We start from the raw sequence: 17,707 nt of genomic DNA on the forward strand, positions 1-17,707 counted from the left end.
ATGAGTAAATAAATATTTACTATGAATAGTAAGCTACCTTGCAGGTTCGTGAATCCGAAAATTGGAAAACTCCTGCCCCTGATTCTCTATACGTAATAAATATTTAAAATTTTATCCTTTATCCGATATTCGAAGAATATTATTTAATAATTTTAATCTGCTAAATATCCAACATGCGTTATCTTAAAGTAATCATGTATTTCCCTGATAAGTGAAACACTTCCATTACATGTTTGATTTATCCATTTCTGTCTTGACTTAGCTCATGTCGAATATAAGAATACGTGACACAGTAGTTGCCCCTGACAGGGGTCAGAGAGTTTACTATTACCTCAGCTCCCGCTTACCCCCCATTGGTAACCTACTCGTGCTTTGCACAAGTATAAGAAAAGAAATTTCCTGGTGGCTAGCACAGTTGCACCATGTGATGATTTCAACATCTTTAGGAGAGAGGAAAGGCACCTTCGAAAGATTTTAATTGCTAGACCGCAAACAAAATTAAATCATATTTCACTATGAACTTTAACTGTCATTTAGACGTTTAAAGGTTATGTACAAATTTATTTCTTAGTTTCCTTACGTTTGTTTCTTAACTGTGAAGAACATTTTAAAAGTTGTTTGAGTGTTCATTCCGTGAATAAGTTACATAACCAAGGAAATAGTACCTGAAACCTGAAAAATTAATTTCTGATAGCCTGAACAATAGAGCTTGAATCTTTCTGATAATCTTTCTACTGTATGAAAAATTTCTATTACTTCTCTTAGGAAGCTCTTTTACGGGACGATACAGGTATTCGCGTCTCGTATTCGGAGTAGAAACGCTTCCTAAATACTGATTTATATGTGCAATCGTTATATGAAACTAAATTAATTTGATAAGAGACTATGTGGCAGTTTTTTCATGAATTTGATGCTGATATGCTGTTGACACAATTATAAAGGAACTCAGAGACTATGTTAATTTGAGCTGCCATCTACAGGCAACAGAAGCTGTGCACTCGTTCACCAATTATATAGCACCATGTGCTTTTCTATTCTGCACATTTCTAGGACGGTTTCAAGCCTGCGCTGGCGTACAGTGAAGAACAAAACACAGCAGGGCGTACTGGATGAGGAAAATCTGCTCTCTGCAGAAATTCAGTTTAAATGTCGAGATGTTATATGACGTTTCAGACGACTGTCGACTAGTTTTGTATGCAAGGAAATGGTGAAGTTTTGTGATAAAATAAATTCTGGATAGTATTTCATGACGAAATTTCAATTAAGTAAAAAACAAGTAAGATTCGGTTTTGTGCCCAACAGGTAGCCTTTTAAAGTCGCTTGTGTATTTGAAGGATGACTATACTTCTGTTGAAATGGAAGACAACTCTGAAATTTACATCATTAAATTTGAACGCATAAAGACAATGTTCTTATCTCCCTTTCCGGTCCTTACATTTATGCGTAGAATAAAGATGTGGAAATAAGGTGAATGCGTGCCTCTTGACTCCGGTAAGTAAATGTGGAACCAGTTAAACTTCTCGTCGATGTAGAAGACCTTAGGAACAGACTTACCAGCTTAAATGGGAGAGGATGGGAAAGTATATAGGTCCTGATCTTTCTAAGGAAACATCCTAACATTAACCTAATTTGATTTAAGAAAACTGCATAAAACGTAAATAAAGTTGGCTTTACATTAGTTTACTCATCTCACAAAGCAGCTGGTGGTAGCAGAGGAAGAGAGATGTAGTACTAACGTTCTCTCGTTATCTGAACCATTACAGAAGTACGTGGGACAAGGACAGAGCTGAAAATTAACTGCGTAATCATCCCAACAATCGTCACCAGTGACTAAGAAAAGGTACTAAACCTTAATAATAAGTGTTACCGGACGACAGTTTAGAATCTGCTCTTCATGATACAAGTCCAGTTTTTTAATTACTGCTCCATCTCTATTGCTACTTGTTGCAGGTGTTCCATGCAGATCTGAATAATGTACACACTATGTGAGATAAACCCGTCCGTCATGCAGATTCTTGTTTGAAATATAAAGCTCAAACAATTCTGAATGGAGCAAACAGTCACGTGTAGTTAAGAATAGTTCTATAAACATCCGTTTACAACAGAGAACTTCAGTTGTATTATAACAAGAGAACACTAAAAGCTTCACTTAGGACTACCAATTTAGGACCCGAAGAATGTACCTTCTCCTACCGGCAGTTCTGCTTTAAGTAGTGTCATTGCGACTGCATAGACAACAAGCACTAAGAGCAGGTGGTCTATTTAATATCACACTGCAACTTAAATTTCTGAAGTAAGAATTTATTTCAGTCTTAGGGAATTAAAATAACTCACTAATCAGCTACCGAAGAATTTGTGGGATAATGCGACTTGCGGAGAGTATTTTAGAACAAATATGCGTCTTTAAACAGATTTTTTTTTTCATATTGTAAGATGCAGTTGATAATCTTTGTCATTGCCAAGATTGCTCTTTAGTAATAAAATAAACACATCATGGTTATAAAACAACTAAAAGTAACCTTTAAAATTATTTTATTGATTTAAACCTGGTTCATAAAGGATCGAATAAACAGATGCACACGTTTTAAACATCCCAGAACACATGACCCATTTAGTGATAAATACGTTAATATTTAAGAGTGAATTCAGAACTTTTTGATGATCAACTTCTACGTCACCAAAGAGCCCTTGACGAGGTATCTAGTCACGAATGTATAATGAATGAAGTATTCGTTATACTGTTTCACTTGTTGCATAATACGTATTAGTACTTCTCTATTACGATATTTCACAATTTAGTCATTCTGGAATACTGTACTCGAATAAAATATACACATTTGACTCATCTCGGTCGAATCTATGAAACACGATCCGTCCAATGTCAGACAGTGTAGATTTGTCAGTGGAAAACAGAATTACACTTTCTCATCATATTAGGTCTTATTGACTGGAGAAAATGTTGACATAGTTGTTTCAGTTGAATAAAATTGCTGAAACAAGTCTGTATTTCATACCTGGAAGTTCAGGAATTCCACAGACGTCTCTGCTACAAGAAAACCTACAACAGAATCGTGTCAGTAAGGCCACGGTACGTATGGGAGATGAAATTGTTCATATGCACAAACTACAAACTGAAACTGGGTGGTGAAATTGTAAACCAAAAGAGTAAAAATTTCGCTGTATGGTTCAAATTTGTTTCCTACATATAAATTAATTCGCTTTATCATTATTGCGGCACGGTATATTTTCGGGCGCGTCTGAACTTTTCACAAAGTTGTTAGTTGTACGAAAACAGTCATTTTTTCCTCAGTCTTAGTTGCTGGAGGGCCTATGTCCATGACATATGCAGGTGGTGTGATTCTTCTGCGGTTATCATAAGTTTTGACAGGCTGCAAGCATTAGTCAGGAAGAGGTTCCCTTTTGCTGGGAAACCAACAGCCCACTCAGATCGACGTTTATAGAGACTCGATTATTATATCGCAAAGCAGTTCAAATGGTTCAAATGGCCCTGAGCACTATGGGACTTAACTTCTGAGCTCTTTAAGTCCCCTAGAACTTAGAACTACTTAAACCTAACTAACCTAAGGACATCACACACATCCATGCTCGAGGCAGGATTCGAACCTACGACCGTTGCGGTCGCGCGGTTCCAGACTGTAGCGCCTAGAACCGCTCGGTCACTCCGGCCGGCCACAAAGCTGTGTCGTGTGTCTGTCTTACATTGTGTAGTAACATCGTGACAAACAAGAGGCTCTTTTCCTGAAATCCTGAAGTGTTAGGATTATCTTTTCTAACGTTGCGATGATTATTGACTACACGTTCCTGGAAACTTCACTTTACATGTGGTTTGTCTACGTAATCGTCACTAAAAATTGCGCAATTACATTTTCTTGCTTCTCAGGTACTCTCTTGGCGTAAATACTACTGTGCTACTGAATTCGCTAAAAGCGAGATCCAGAAAGCAGCGTGAGATATTCAGATGAACTCATCATACGACGATGTGATGGATCCGGAAGGGGTGGAGGAAACAAGATCAGATTTAACGGCTTAAGAGCGTATGTGATGTTACTGCAGAGAGTCAAATATACAAAGAACTTGGTAGCACGCGCCCACTTATCAGTATGAAGTTGCACTTCCTCTGGCCTGGATGCAACAAGCTCTGGTCCAGTTGGGAAGAATGTCATAAAGCCGTGGTGTCCTTTCCTGAGGCAAGATAGTTCACATTTCTTGTAACAGGTCTTGTATATCCTCCATACTGACACTGGGACAGAGGTGACGTCCGATTTCGTCCCATGCATCTTCGGCGGGGCTAAATCTGGGTACCTTGCCGGCCATGGGATACATCAGCATCACACAGTCAGTTCATATATACACGTGCCGTGTGTGGGCGAGCATTGTCATGTTGAGACCTGGAACCAAGATACTGTCGCATGAGAGGTAACACATGAGAACGCATGATGTCCATGACGTACCGTTGCGTCATCAGATTTCAGTCAGTCACTGCCAGCCGTGATCGGAATTCGTACCCAATGGTATACCATGAGGTCAGGAGTGACACAATTGTACGTCCCCAAAACATTAAAAAAATCGGATATCTCCCCAGATCGCCGCCATACTAGCCGACGATGATCATCTGGGGTAGTGCAGAACAGTTATTCATGACTGAATATATTGTGCTATAATGCTTTCCAAGTATGGCATAATTCAGAACGAAGGAGTGCGGTTGTGAAGGGGTTATGATGCTTTCGGTGTTCAGTAGAGCGACCCTCTCTTGTGGTGGTCAGGTGTGATCGACCAGATCCTTGACGACGAATGTGGCTGCCCTCTCGTTCCCATGCAGTCTAACATCGGATCACTGTCACATCCGAATACGTCACTAATCTAGATACTGCACGATTCAACCAACCGGTCAAATGGGGACCCACAATGAGGCCCGTTTCAAACAGTGTCAGGTGCTGATAACGCTGTCTTACACGAGTAGACGGCATCTGCGTGTCCTTCACAGTGACATGGTTCACACCCCTTAGATACCTTACCGGACCTGGCAAAAACACGAAACACGAACAACACTCTCCCAGTCACCGGGAATTACAGCTCTAATCGTTTACGTACTCTCCGATGCTGTGTACGTGTGCGAAGTTCCATTAACACCCGACCTTGTCTCCGAGGTGCTTCACTTTTATTTTGCAGGCTTTGTATGTCACGACCTGTACGCTGTTCGTTGACAGGACCTTTCTCAGCTGACACTACAGCTACCTACAACGTGACGTCACCCACTGTTTGATTGCCTGCAGCTCAAACTGTCAAAAAAAATGAATCCATTGAGATGGAAGTTAACACAACGATAGTTTTCGATTTGCGTTGTCGTTTAGGTGAAATAGGTTCCCCGGTACGTTTTCTGGTGAGACATGCCACAACTTCACAAACACTCGCAATAGCAATGCTAACAAAAGATGTAATCCACATGGAACGCCTAAAACAAAGAGCATACCTCAAGGCTGTTACCAGTAAAACTGTATTTCCGTACAATCGATGTCTGGAGATTACAGAATTTAGCCCTTTCATATCCTCTGGCTATAACTGTATACATTACCTTTTGCTGTGTCTTAGATGAAACAGAAGCGTTTATTTTCAATGGAATCCTGAGGTACACATTTGTGAATGTTCAACCTTTTCACCATGCGCAAGTGCTGCCAACTGTTGGGCTTCACAATGAAAATATCAGCAAGTCAACGTAGGAGTGAGCAGCAGCTCTTGGCCATCAGAATACACTGTATAATTGAATATTGTTATTGTTTTTTGCGTGACGATTACTGAATGATCGTTTGACTATTTATTACAACACAAAAGATGTCGTAATTAGTTATTTTAGTCCATAAAATGAAGCCAAGGGCACAAAGTATGTTTTAAAAACGGCTACATATTTTTGTATAAATCTTGCATATAAAATCATTAAAAAATCATCTAACAGCTTTACAACATAAAGAAAAATTTTTCTTCCTCAAGGGAAAATTCAGGCCTGAAAGGGTTAAAGACTGTGGAAGCATACATCAGGAAAGAAACGATGGGTGTAACAGACAATTACGGTCATCAGATTCAAAACAGTACTTTAATTAACAGCTAAACATTTGTTTGATTTAACACATGCTGTCTTATCAAAACAGATATTGCTGTATTGTCACAAATTCTTGCCTTATTTGTCAATGCAGATGTGAAGTTCCAATGAAATGATTAAAACACGGTGGTCTGGAACAGCTCGTGGCAAACATATGGATAGTATGATGAATACCCAACTACTGAGCAGATACACTTGAAACGACTCATCACTTCCACATGCCGCTCTTACCAAGAACGCATTCCTTTATTCTACAAATAAAACTTCTTTTATGAATATTGTCAATCTCCGGCCGTAACTTTTACACCGATTTTTTCCTCCAGGGACTTCGGATTCTTTAATACTCGTTATGGGTAAAGACAGGTGAGTAGAGAAGAATGAAACAAGCAAATAATCTCAACAGACATAAATCTGGAAACCATTGGCTTCTCCAGTTCGACTTCTTACGACTGAGTAAATGAAAACTTCGTAACAGAGTCCCTGGAGATCCAAACTGCAGATACGCGCTTGCGGACAAACGCATTACAACAAGCGTTCCACGTGGCCACCGTTCGCGTGAACGCGGGCATCAGAACGTCTCCTCATCGATGTCCGTGCAAAACCCCAGGCGCGTCGCGAATGCTTTGACAACCATTCACAATGTGTTCCCATAGTTCATCGATACTGCCAACAGAGCTGGAATACACCCATTCCTTTAAATACCGTCGCATAAAAATTCCAAACATAGTTGTAGACATTAAAAGTGTCGTAAGTTGGCACGACTGCGCATGTACATACGTCGTATCGGCGAAATCATTCGTTTCTGGACTAATGTTTAATCGGATTATTTGCTGTTTTTCATTGTCATCTACTCGCCAGTTTCGTTTTCTATCCTGCGTCTATTAACATCAAACATCTATTGTACACTGACGTAGAGCTTCACAGAAAAATGATCTTATTGGATGGTAGAAAGCACACATCGTTTTTGAAAATGTTCTATTACGTTTGAGCCGTTAGAGCTGCAGTACTACCCTTTTGAGTGTTCAAAATGCCGAGTTATGGGATCTCCTTGTCAAGTCCTCACTAAAATAACACGTCAAACATCAGTAGAAGTATATAAAATGACGGAGGTCCCAAAACCGTGATTTAAAATATTGTAGCTACTAACGCCGTTCGCTTGTCTCCGTCGAGACTGATCGACAGGGCCACGGTTTCAAGGTTCCACCACTTTCGAGGCAGATGTTGATAAATTTCCATGCTCTCTACACAACTACAAGTAAATACTTCATTGGGGACATTTTTTATATACTTACAAGGGGCGATAAAGTTTCCGTTTGAGGACGTTGTTGCGCCCTTTACGAGTATACAACGTAGTGCAACGCCGATACGGATATATAAGCACCGACAGGTAGGGAAGGGATTAGCGTTGCATTTGTGTCTTTGCGAAGTGCATGCAATAAATTCAGAAACGTCAATTATTGAGACTTTATTACCAGATGCGTCCAAAGAGGACCAATGTGCTGTTGCTCTCTTCCTGGATGCCGAAGGACAAACACCGGTGGACGTCCATTGCAGACTGAAGAATATGTATGGGGCAGCATGTCGGTCGAAAACCACCACTTAGAATAGGGTGCTGCTGTTTCTTGATAACGCACGTCCGAATATCGCAAATGTCATAATGCAGAAATTACGCCAAGTCAAGAGGGAATCACCAGAACCCCCGCCCATTAGTCCAGATCTCTCACCACGCGATTATCACGTTTCCGTTCCATTAAAAAAGGCATCGAAGGGTCGATGACTCCTGCCGGACGAGCATGTGCAGCAGGCAGTTACAGACTTCTCCACGCAGCAGGAAACGGTGTTTACCAAACGGGTATCTTCATCCTAATGCATCGATGGGATAATTGCCTCAATGCCCAAGCCAATTTTGCCTGATTGGTATGCCGATTCTGGACTGTACGGCCTTGGTACTGAAACTTTTTGATCGTCCCTTATGTCTCTGTGTCTATTTCATGGCGCGCAATGAGGACCAAGCAGCAAGATTATTTTGTTTAGCCTTTCTGCCCCTTTCGGTTCGTCCGACGAGGTCAGCGCTGTACCCTCCCGTCATTAAACCGGCCGGCCGGCCAAAACACTTCCAGTCAGTCACACATTCACGTTTTTACACTTTATGAGGGTAAGAGCCACACCGTTGTTTAACCAGACGCGCAGTAGTATCAATTCTCTACTTTCTCTTCACATCAATTACGTAAACTTATCCCACAGATTTGGAAGAGGAACATTTTTCAATAAAACAGCGCCAGTTTCGTGCTATATTCCGTTTTCCACATGTATATTTTTCTCTCACTGAGCTTCATTCGACAAACAACTTTCTCTCAAAATTTTAAGATTTTAGCTTTGTGGGCTTGTACCAGATACAACGCAAGAGGGCTTTGTAACACTAATTAGCGGCAAGTACCGTTTAAGTTAGTCTCTTCCATAAAATTCACGTGCACGTGTGAATGTGAGTATGATCATACGAATATTATGGGTACTTGGAATGAACAGTCTACTTCAAGGTAAGTTCCGAAAGAAACGGTGAATGGAAATTTAAAACGTGTAATCCAGTGTAATACATCCCAGTCATCCATATAACGTGTGTAGCTACATTATATGATCTCGTTAATAAGCGGCACATTTACGTCGTACGATTTTCAGCAGCAGTGGGAAAGGATCGAAGCTGATGGCAAGAACACTTTGCTTTCGGGAAGAAAATGTTTTCCATCCTTAGAAATTGATACTGAAAAATTGCTTTTGTTTTCTTTTAATTAAAAACATTTAAAACATTTAAGTAGATGAGGGACAAGAATGACAAATACAGAGAGCGCTACGTGTGCTACCAGCAATATCGTTTTCTAAAATACATGCGTATCAAAACCTACTGATATATAGTGAAAAATCTTTTCGTTGATGCTAGCAGCGGAATTTTCATAGCAATTCTTCTTTGCAAATATGTAAAAAAAGAAAAAAAAAACTATAGATGAAATCTGATTATTTCGTTTCAGTTTTCTCTGAATACTGTCATCAGGCCACGCTAGCGTCCGTTCTGTTGTATGTGCTTACTACTGACAAGGAAAATTAACTCAATATCTGTTAACATGATTTTAAGAGGTTATTTTATATGACGAGAGCATTTTGCTAGTAAATCTGTTTTCATCTGTCATTGTATATGTGAGTATAGTTACCTCATGAATTTGTGGGATGTAAGTACAATCTATTCTTGGTTTTCCTCTATGTTAATTTTGTAATTTTTATGGGTAATCCCTTTTGGTTTTTCTGATGGAGACACACATAGGCGTTGTCGAAACCAGGCCAAGTTAAATCTTGTTGCAACTGGTTGGTTGTATTATATAGACCATGTTCTTGTATGGTTGCTGACTTACAACCATCGTTGAAATTTTTCTTATGTAAGTAAATTTATTTTCATCCACACGCTCGCAAATAGAGCTTTAGTTTTCATAAAAAGTGCAACTACAGCCCCAGTGATCTTGTGTGTACCAGAAGGTATAATGCAAATACCGCGCAAAAATTTTACTAAACCTCATATTCAGTTAGCATTAACACCGATGAGCTTTTCTTGCAGACCTCTCAGTTACCAAAATGGTGAAATTTCGTAATTATTATTACTTGTATTTGATGGATAAGGTTGCAGATATGTCATGTCTAAACAAAAGGGAAAAGTTTATTTTAAATTGATAAACGAAAAGTGGAAACCGTAATTTCTTAGAAAATAACGCCATATGGGTCAAAACGTTCCTGTTTCAAAAAATATACTTAGAAATATACGTGTTGTTTCATAGATTTAATATTTGAAACTGCAATGTTCTGCTTACTAAAACTAGTGTAATGTTGGGTTTCAGGAAATCTCCAACAAATTTAATATTGAAGTGTCACATCTCTCTCAAAATAAGGTTTGTAATTTTTCTGTTGTAAATTTGCAACCTTTTCCTTAAGTTCCAATTTTTTGAAAGCATGGCAGTTAAGTCGTGCATGTGTATTTTTTTGATTTTAAGTAATAGATAGGATTTAGATCATTTATCAGGAAGGAGGTCAATGAAAACTAAAATACACTCTACAGGAAAATTTGAAAAATGTTGCAGTTCACGGTCAAGTAGAGGAATCGTAGCTGAAGCGCGTACTATTTATGTAAAAGCAAGAAGTGTAGCATTCTGTGTAACAACAGACGTCAGACTCATCACTTTTACTATTTACCTATGAAATAAACTTCAGTCTAGTCTAGAGGATCACTATATTTGGCCCGGTTTTCAAAAGCTATTATTTCAAAGTGAAGTATCGAAGTAATTTAATTCCACTGACATTTTCATCCGCGCGATGGCGACCTTCACTGTTCACACTTGAAATTTATCTTAGAACAAAATGAAATGGTTTTGTGGCACTCACACAAAAGTCTGAGAAGCCTCGTTGCCATCTTCAAATATTGTTCAAATTTTGTTACATTGTAATCCTCTGAGTAAGCCATTCTACACTGCTTATATGTTTATCATAAACTAAATTTTAGTAAAAACTAGTAATTTATCTGTCCGAGTTGGCTATGTACAATTAGAGTATTTATTTAGTGTATTTAGTGTTTGCTTGTTACTGTAGCTTTAACATCTGTCAGCTTTATTAACACTATTTGTATTATTAGCAAGAACAACTACTTGTCGCAAAAGGATGCAAGAAAAAGACGCTTCTTGGATGTAATCTAAATCTAGCTACGTTCCAGACATTTAATTTGAATGGCTGTTAACGATTTACACCAGATTGTTTTTAGCGTACATTCTCATGATATTTCCGATTCTCTCGAAAGACGTTAAAGATTCAAAATCTTAGAAATATAGATTCTTTCCTAATGTCAATAATCAAGGATGCTAATTATAGCAGTCGCATTGATCACCATTTTTAAGAGTATTCCAATGCTTTTCTTCACTGTTCCACATGTCGCTCATTATTTTGATAGGAAATTCCTTATTGACGACCAAGAAAAACGGAAGTAGTTCGCTGTTGCTGACATTCGATTACCTGACTTCCGCAACAACAAGTCACCAAATTTTACGAAGTGTTATTTCTGTGTACGAAATGAAGTCAACACGAGAAGCTTACTCCCTATTCTGAATCACTAAAAGGAGTCTTAAGTAATATTAAACCATTCCATTACGTTATTAGTAAAGGCTACTTCACTCATTTCAATTTCTAGGATAAAACGACCTATTTTGCGTGCCTCGAGGGAAGAAAATTTGTCTCCCCCTTTCATCAACACCAAGTGACATTATTCTACAGCTACGAATCCATCGCAACTAAACACAAATTATACCACAGTGCATCGTCATCGAATGAAAATATTGCTAAGAAAATAAAAAACAGTCGACAACCATTCAGAAGCTGTTACAAAGACGGCTTCACATGGAATGATTATAATCACCAAAATACAACATTCTCACATGCAACGAATAAATGCAGATTTCGCTCAGGACGGACTGGCGTAGGTAGCAGGGGTTGCCCACCACAACAAAACACTGATAACGGATAACAAAATTTTCCGTGCTGGACCACTCAAGACAGCCTCGTTTTGGTAGGTGCTACCTCTCTCTTGGTAGACCGAATACTCGTCTACAGAAGAGAAAGTGTACGACGTAGAACAGTTTGAACATGCATGTCATAGAGTAGATTACTGAGTGATAATTATCACGGACTTAAATCAGCGGACTTGGAACTCGGTGGTGCACTTTACCTGCTTCCACTCCTGTGTCTGGCTGGTACAGCAACCGTTAAGAATTATTTCAAAAATAAATCAATCTTGTTCGCAAACGAATGATTATTAAATAACGCGTTTCACCCTTTTGGAGCATCATCACCCAAAAATGACCCCAGTAACAGTACTTCCATATTTTGCATTCAACTAAGAACATTCATTTGGATCATTATTGTTTTAAGAATTATTACTGGAACAATAGGAAGTTTAAATCAAAAATTATTACAGCAACTTCTAGCATACTCATCAAGCAGCCGCCTGAGATGAATAATTAGGTCACTAATTATTTAATATTCTGCAAATAAGCATTCGTCAAAACGTGCGAGATAGGACGTAGACCTTACACCCACCAGCACCTCAGACGTAGAGGAGTAGAAATAGGACCACGACTTCAAATCTGTTCAAAAGTGGCATCATCTGTATACACAGCAGTAATTTCCTCAAAACAGATATGTAATCATATACGTCGAACTGGAGGAAAACAGTTTCTTCACTTGCACGTATATCGTTATAGGACTGGCATATACGTCGAACAGGAGGAAAACTGTTTTCCTCCAGTTCGACGTATATGGTTACCCGTCTGTTTTGAGGAAATTAGTGCTATGTATACAAGCGATGCCACTTCTGTTCAGATATGTATACGTGGTCCTATTTCTGCGCTTCTACGTCTGAGGATGCTGATGTGTTTAAGGTCTACGCCCTATCTTGAACGTTATGACGAATGCTTACAAGCAGAAAACTACGTAATGTGATGACGCCCCAAAAGGGTGAAACGCATTATTAAGTAATATTTTGCAACCAACACTGTTTTCTTTTTGAAATCCTTAGTATAAAGTGCTCAACGCGATCAAGACAGAAACCCATACTGGGTGAAAGCACCGGCCTTTTAATTTTAACTGAGCTAAGGATGCTTTTACATTAGAGTGCATACATGCTGGCACAACTGTTTTCTGACAGTTCCGACAAGGACATTTTGTTTTCATTACACTCACTTGTTTACTCTGTTTGGAGAATAGTAATAAACAAAGGCTTAAGCGGAATAGACTAATATGATGTTTCGAACTTATCGTTTGTATGTATAATTTATAATGTACTAAAACTATTTACAATTTCTTGACAATATTACCGAAACTGAAGTAATCATCCGATAACTGGGAACGACTCCTGTTAATTTTCTTCGTACCAAAGTTTTGCTGCACACCACGCAGAGTAAAACGTAATCTTGCCAGATTATCTACCATATCGAGAGTAGTACGATTTTCGTAAAAGAAGTGTATTAATCCAAATTCTCGATTGTTGACAGAATTCTTAATTACGACGAAAATAAATATCTATAGTATTTACAATCAAATTAAGACTCTCAACGATCAAAGAATAGACTGACCTGTGTTTATAAACACACAGGTATTTCTCCAGGAGTTTTATATACTGTGTTCCCATACATCAGTAAAAGGTTGCGCAAGAACTCAACTGGAGAACAACGTATATGTGATTATGAGAATCATGAGATTTCTGCCCATATGACTGCCGTATTCTTTGCAGAGATAGAAACTTTGGGTACATATTCCTAGAACTGGAAAACAGAACAGAGAGAAATTACCCTGTTTATTGCGTGAACGACTTATGATACCGACAAGTAGGACGCTGCAAATACGTATCAATTAAAGTTTCCACAGATTCACGTGTTTTACAGGATGACAAAGGACTGACATCACATTTATCTTGTCTATATGCTAACTTTCAGTGCCAAGAAATCGTTCGTCTATTTGTCTGTTTTGGAAAGCAAACAACAACGCTGTAATTCAATGCTGATTCTAGTACACGTCAGAGTAACCTAACAGGAGACTGACTCCCCACATTCATTGTTTACGGTAACTAACAGTTTTTTTCCCCCCTTGAGAAGATAGTGCCAATTTTAAGCTTACGCGGCACACATCGTATGGCCACACGAATCGGCAGCAAAGACATTAAGGCTCCCAATTCATTTCATGACGGTATCCAGTGTACTTTACGCCAAGTTTCTGAAGCAACTCTTACGTAAACAGAACAGCTTCACCAGTGATTGTGAGACTGACCTTGAAAAGAGTATTGTGGCGCATCAGTCAGCGCTGGCTGACGAAGGAAAATTCACGCATTCGCGAGTCACAAGAAGTTCTGAAAGGTGTACGAGCATTAGAACTTCTACTCTTGGCTCTATTTTTCGCCTTTTCTCTAAATATGTGTCGTAAAAAAAAAGGCAAAAGCCGGTATTTTTGGTAGCGAGTTAATGTAGCTACCAACTGGCATTTTGATGCAATGTATTAGCTAGCGAGACTGGCGGATGATTACTTGTCGATTCTGTGCAGCAGAATTAATATTTTTCCGTTTTCCAGACGTAGAACGATATGTAAGTGATTTCCCACACTCATTTGTGTGAGTGCCGGAGCATTTCCAAGATTATATTGCTTTGTAGACTGGCCCACGAATCAGACACCTGATGCACAGTTTCATGCAGAATATATTGTGTTACAAGAACATATGACAACAGAAGAATATCACATGATAACGCCAGAAACAATCAGTGACAACAATTATAATAAAACGATCCAACACTCCTAATGAAACCAGCATATCGCCAGCCGGTCAGACATTCATTGTCGCACCGTATCAATACTTACCCCAAGTTTCTAAGATTGCGGTTATATATCCTGTTCTATCCGATCAAAATCGTATACATATCGAATGAAACTTCGACGAAATGTCAGTCCCGTGCAAAAACAAATAACAACATCTTATTATAGAGAAATATTAAATATTTCTGGAGAGAAGTACTTTAATATGTTAGCCACACGTCTAAACACTTGCCCACTTCCTTATTATCGCTCTCCAAACCCTTGTTTCACTACTTTGAACTGTTTAGTCAGTACTGAAGTGTTATGATTTAGATGATGCAGGCTGTATTCAGATGTGGTGAAGGCGTCCGTAAATATTGGCCAATCGTTTTGCAAACGTTCTTAGTTCTAGTAGGACGCCGGCCTAATTCTGTATCTTCACACTACACATACAATATTTAAAGTGCCCACAAAAGGCATAGTCAATCGTATTTGACTGTGGCTGACGTAGAACGCTTTCTGCAATCAATGTGCCCAATACGTTGAATCAGAATTGTCCCTGAGACCCAGAGCAGAAGAGACCCTGAGATAAAGTCGTCACACTGGTTGATAACGAAACGTCATAGAAAGTGGTAAACCACTGACAAAGTTTCCCCGGTAAAAGGTAGATTACGATGTAGCGTACACAATACAGATTACCTGAAAAGTCTCACACACAAGATACAACACAAGTTACAATCACAAAATATGTTCAACGCTCTGTCCTACACAGGCATGTGGACAAAAATATTTACGACGATGGCCGAACTTTAGTGTAGATTAGTTGCATCGCGATCGTCGTTGATTATTTGTAAAAATGAGCCACGTAATAGGAGAGATCTCCGCATTACACACCGGAGACTACTGCGCGCTCGAAAGCACTGTCCATGGGATTCAAAGTCCAATGAACGTCCCGCCTTCCGGCGGCTCCGGTGCGACGAATATAGTCATTCGGAATCGTGCTATCCAACCAGTTTCTGAAGTCCAACGCTTCGCGCACTAAGTAAAATAAATACGCTGGGATAAATACTTTCCTAAAAGCGAGAAATCGCTGACGGCTACACTGGGCACCGATGTAACGCGTCCCCTGGAGGAAAGTCCATCGGAGTCAAGTGCAACCAGCGTCGCACCCTTCCAGTGGCACAGGTGCATAGTTTCGGAATCGTGTACTCCGATCAGTTTGTGAAGTGAAATTTTTTGGACATCCTGTAGAAACCCTGAGAGGAATGCTTCGCAAAAAGCGAGACATCACTGATAAGGTTACTCTGTGCACCGGAGATTTAACCCATCCTCAGCAGCGTCGCTCCCTTTCGGGGGCCCATGTGAAGAATATAGTGTTTCACAATCGCGTATTCAATGTTTCTATAGCGGAACTTTTCGGGCAACTTGTGCAATAAAGACACTGAGAAGAATTCGTCGCTAACAACGGTATATCACTGACGAGTCTACACCCACAGCACTATTGGAAGCAAATTATTTACCTCCCTGCATTGCTACGTCCTTGATTCTTCGCGAATACGAACCACAAATAGAATTTTACACTGTGGACCGAAGATCTGACGCACCCTCATAAGGATATAACTTCGGATTTAAGTCTGACCAGCGTCGCACCCTTCTGGCGGTTCTAGTGCGGCGAATTAGTGCTTCGGAATCGTGGTATCCGCCTAGTTTTAGACCTGGAACATTTCGAACACCCTTTATATCAAAGGCACTGCGGAGCTAAAAGCGATAAATCACTGACGACGATACACCGGAGGTACTATTGGAAGCAAATTATTGAGTCGCCCTGCGCAGCTGCGGAGGCGAAGGCGGCGGCGGCGGCGCGGCCAGCCGGCGACACACCCCCGCGCGCCTGACTCACCACGTCTGCGGAGGCCTGGGGCGCCGCCCCCCACCAGCGGCCGGCGGTGGCGGCTGCGGCGGCGGCGGCGGCCGTCGCGTCGCCCCCAGCGTCCATGTGCGGCGCCGACCCGCGCGCCGCTGCGCTCTGAGCGCCGTGTGTCACGAGCCGGCCCCGTGTGCCGAGCTCCGCCTCCGCCACGGCCGCGGCCGGCGGCGGGAATTTTTTCGCGCGCCTCGCCTCTGCCGCGGCCCCCTTCCCGCCGCCCACACGCCGGCCGCCGCGGCGCGTGCGGTGCCGGCAGATGCGCAGCGGCGCGCTCGGACGCCCCCACTCTAGCCACCGGCGCAGCTTGCAGCGCCCGCCGCTCGGCGGCGCCACCTGTCGGGACGAGCGCTGGCACCGCCTCCCGTGTAGTGGGGAGGGCGACTGGGCGCTCCCTCCAGAGCCCCCACCACCACAACCACAGCCAGAGAAAGCGTACGGAGCATATCTCCGTGCTTCTTAGCTTCTGCGTGCTCATTATGGCTAGTTAACTACCGCAATACCATAGAGGGGGAAGGGGTTCTTTGTACCCACCTTCTGTAACTAACGTTATTTATTCTGGCACTTTATACTTCATAATTTTGAAAAAGAAATATTATTTTGATGATTTCTTAGATTCCGTAACAGTTTCAAGTTTTCCAGTAAGACTTAGCTTAAAAATTTAGGTCTTGGTAGTGAATTTGACTTCGCAACAAATGCCAATTCGTATTTTCACGTTCAGTATGCTTCTTACGTATCTTCATAACCGTGAAACGAATGAAAATCTGACAATTAACTAAATTTGTATTTTTCTTTTCTTTTTTTCTTTTTTGTGCTAGTCAAGAGTACCCCTCCACTCAGTTTAAACATCACGGGAAGTGCGTTGGTATTGCCGAGAGTGTACTAAAGGATATTTTCAGGTTTTCTACTCTACTTATACACCAGAAACTATAAAGTATGTTGTTAATAAAAGATTAACACATTTAGGATTCGTTTTCTCTTATTGGCAGTGAGTACAGAGTACCCCCCACCCCTCTGATATTACTGCTTATGGAAAATGCATGGGTATTGCTACGGTTAACGTTGAGCTGTTATAAACGACAAGTGTATTGCCGAAAAGTGTAAACAGCATTCCCATAGCAGCCTGTATAAGTATCGCTCTGGAACCTTAACACATATTCCCGCGCCCGGGTTCCCGGGTTCGATTCCCGGCGGGGTCAGGGATTTTTCTCTGCCTCCTGATGACTGGGTGTTGTGTGATGTCCTTAGGTTAGTTAGGTTTAAGTATTTCTAAGGTCTAGGGGACTGATGACCATAGCTGTTAAGTC

The 17,707-nt window shown here is 40.7% G+C and overlaps 1 protein-coding gene across 1 annotated transcript in view; it reads right to left on the reverse strand.

Moving 5' to 3' along the window:
* LOC124606898 (zygotic gap protein knirps-like) overlaps positions 1-16,451 on the reverse strand; it is a 435,411-nt gene extending 418,960 nt beyond the window's left edge. The window contains exon 1 of the mRNA XM_047138998.1: positions 16,377-16,451. The gene's annotated coding sequence lies outside the window, so the exon portion shown is untranslated. The remainder of the gene's footprint in view (positions 1-16,376) is intronic.
* Positions 16,452-17,707: the final 1,256 nt, after the last annotated feature.

Source organism: Schistocerca americana, chromosome 3 (genome assembly GCF_021461395.2).
Source record: "Schistocerca americana isolate TAMUIC-IGC-003095 chromosome 3, iqSchAmer2.1, whole genome shotgun sequence".
In the NCBI taxonomy this organism is placed as follows: domain Eukaryota; kingdom Metazoa; phylum Arthropoda; class Insecta; order Orthoptera; family Acrididae; genus Schistocerca; species Schistocerca americana.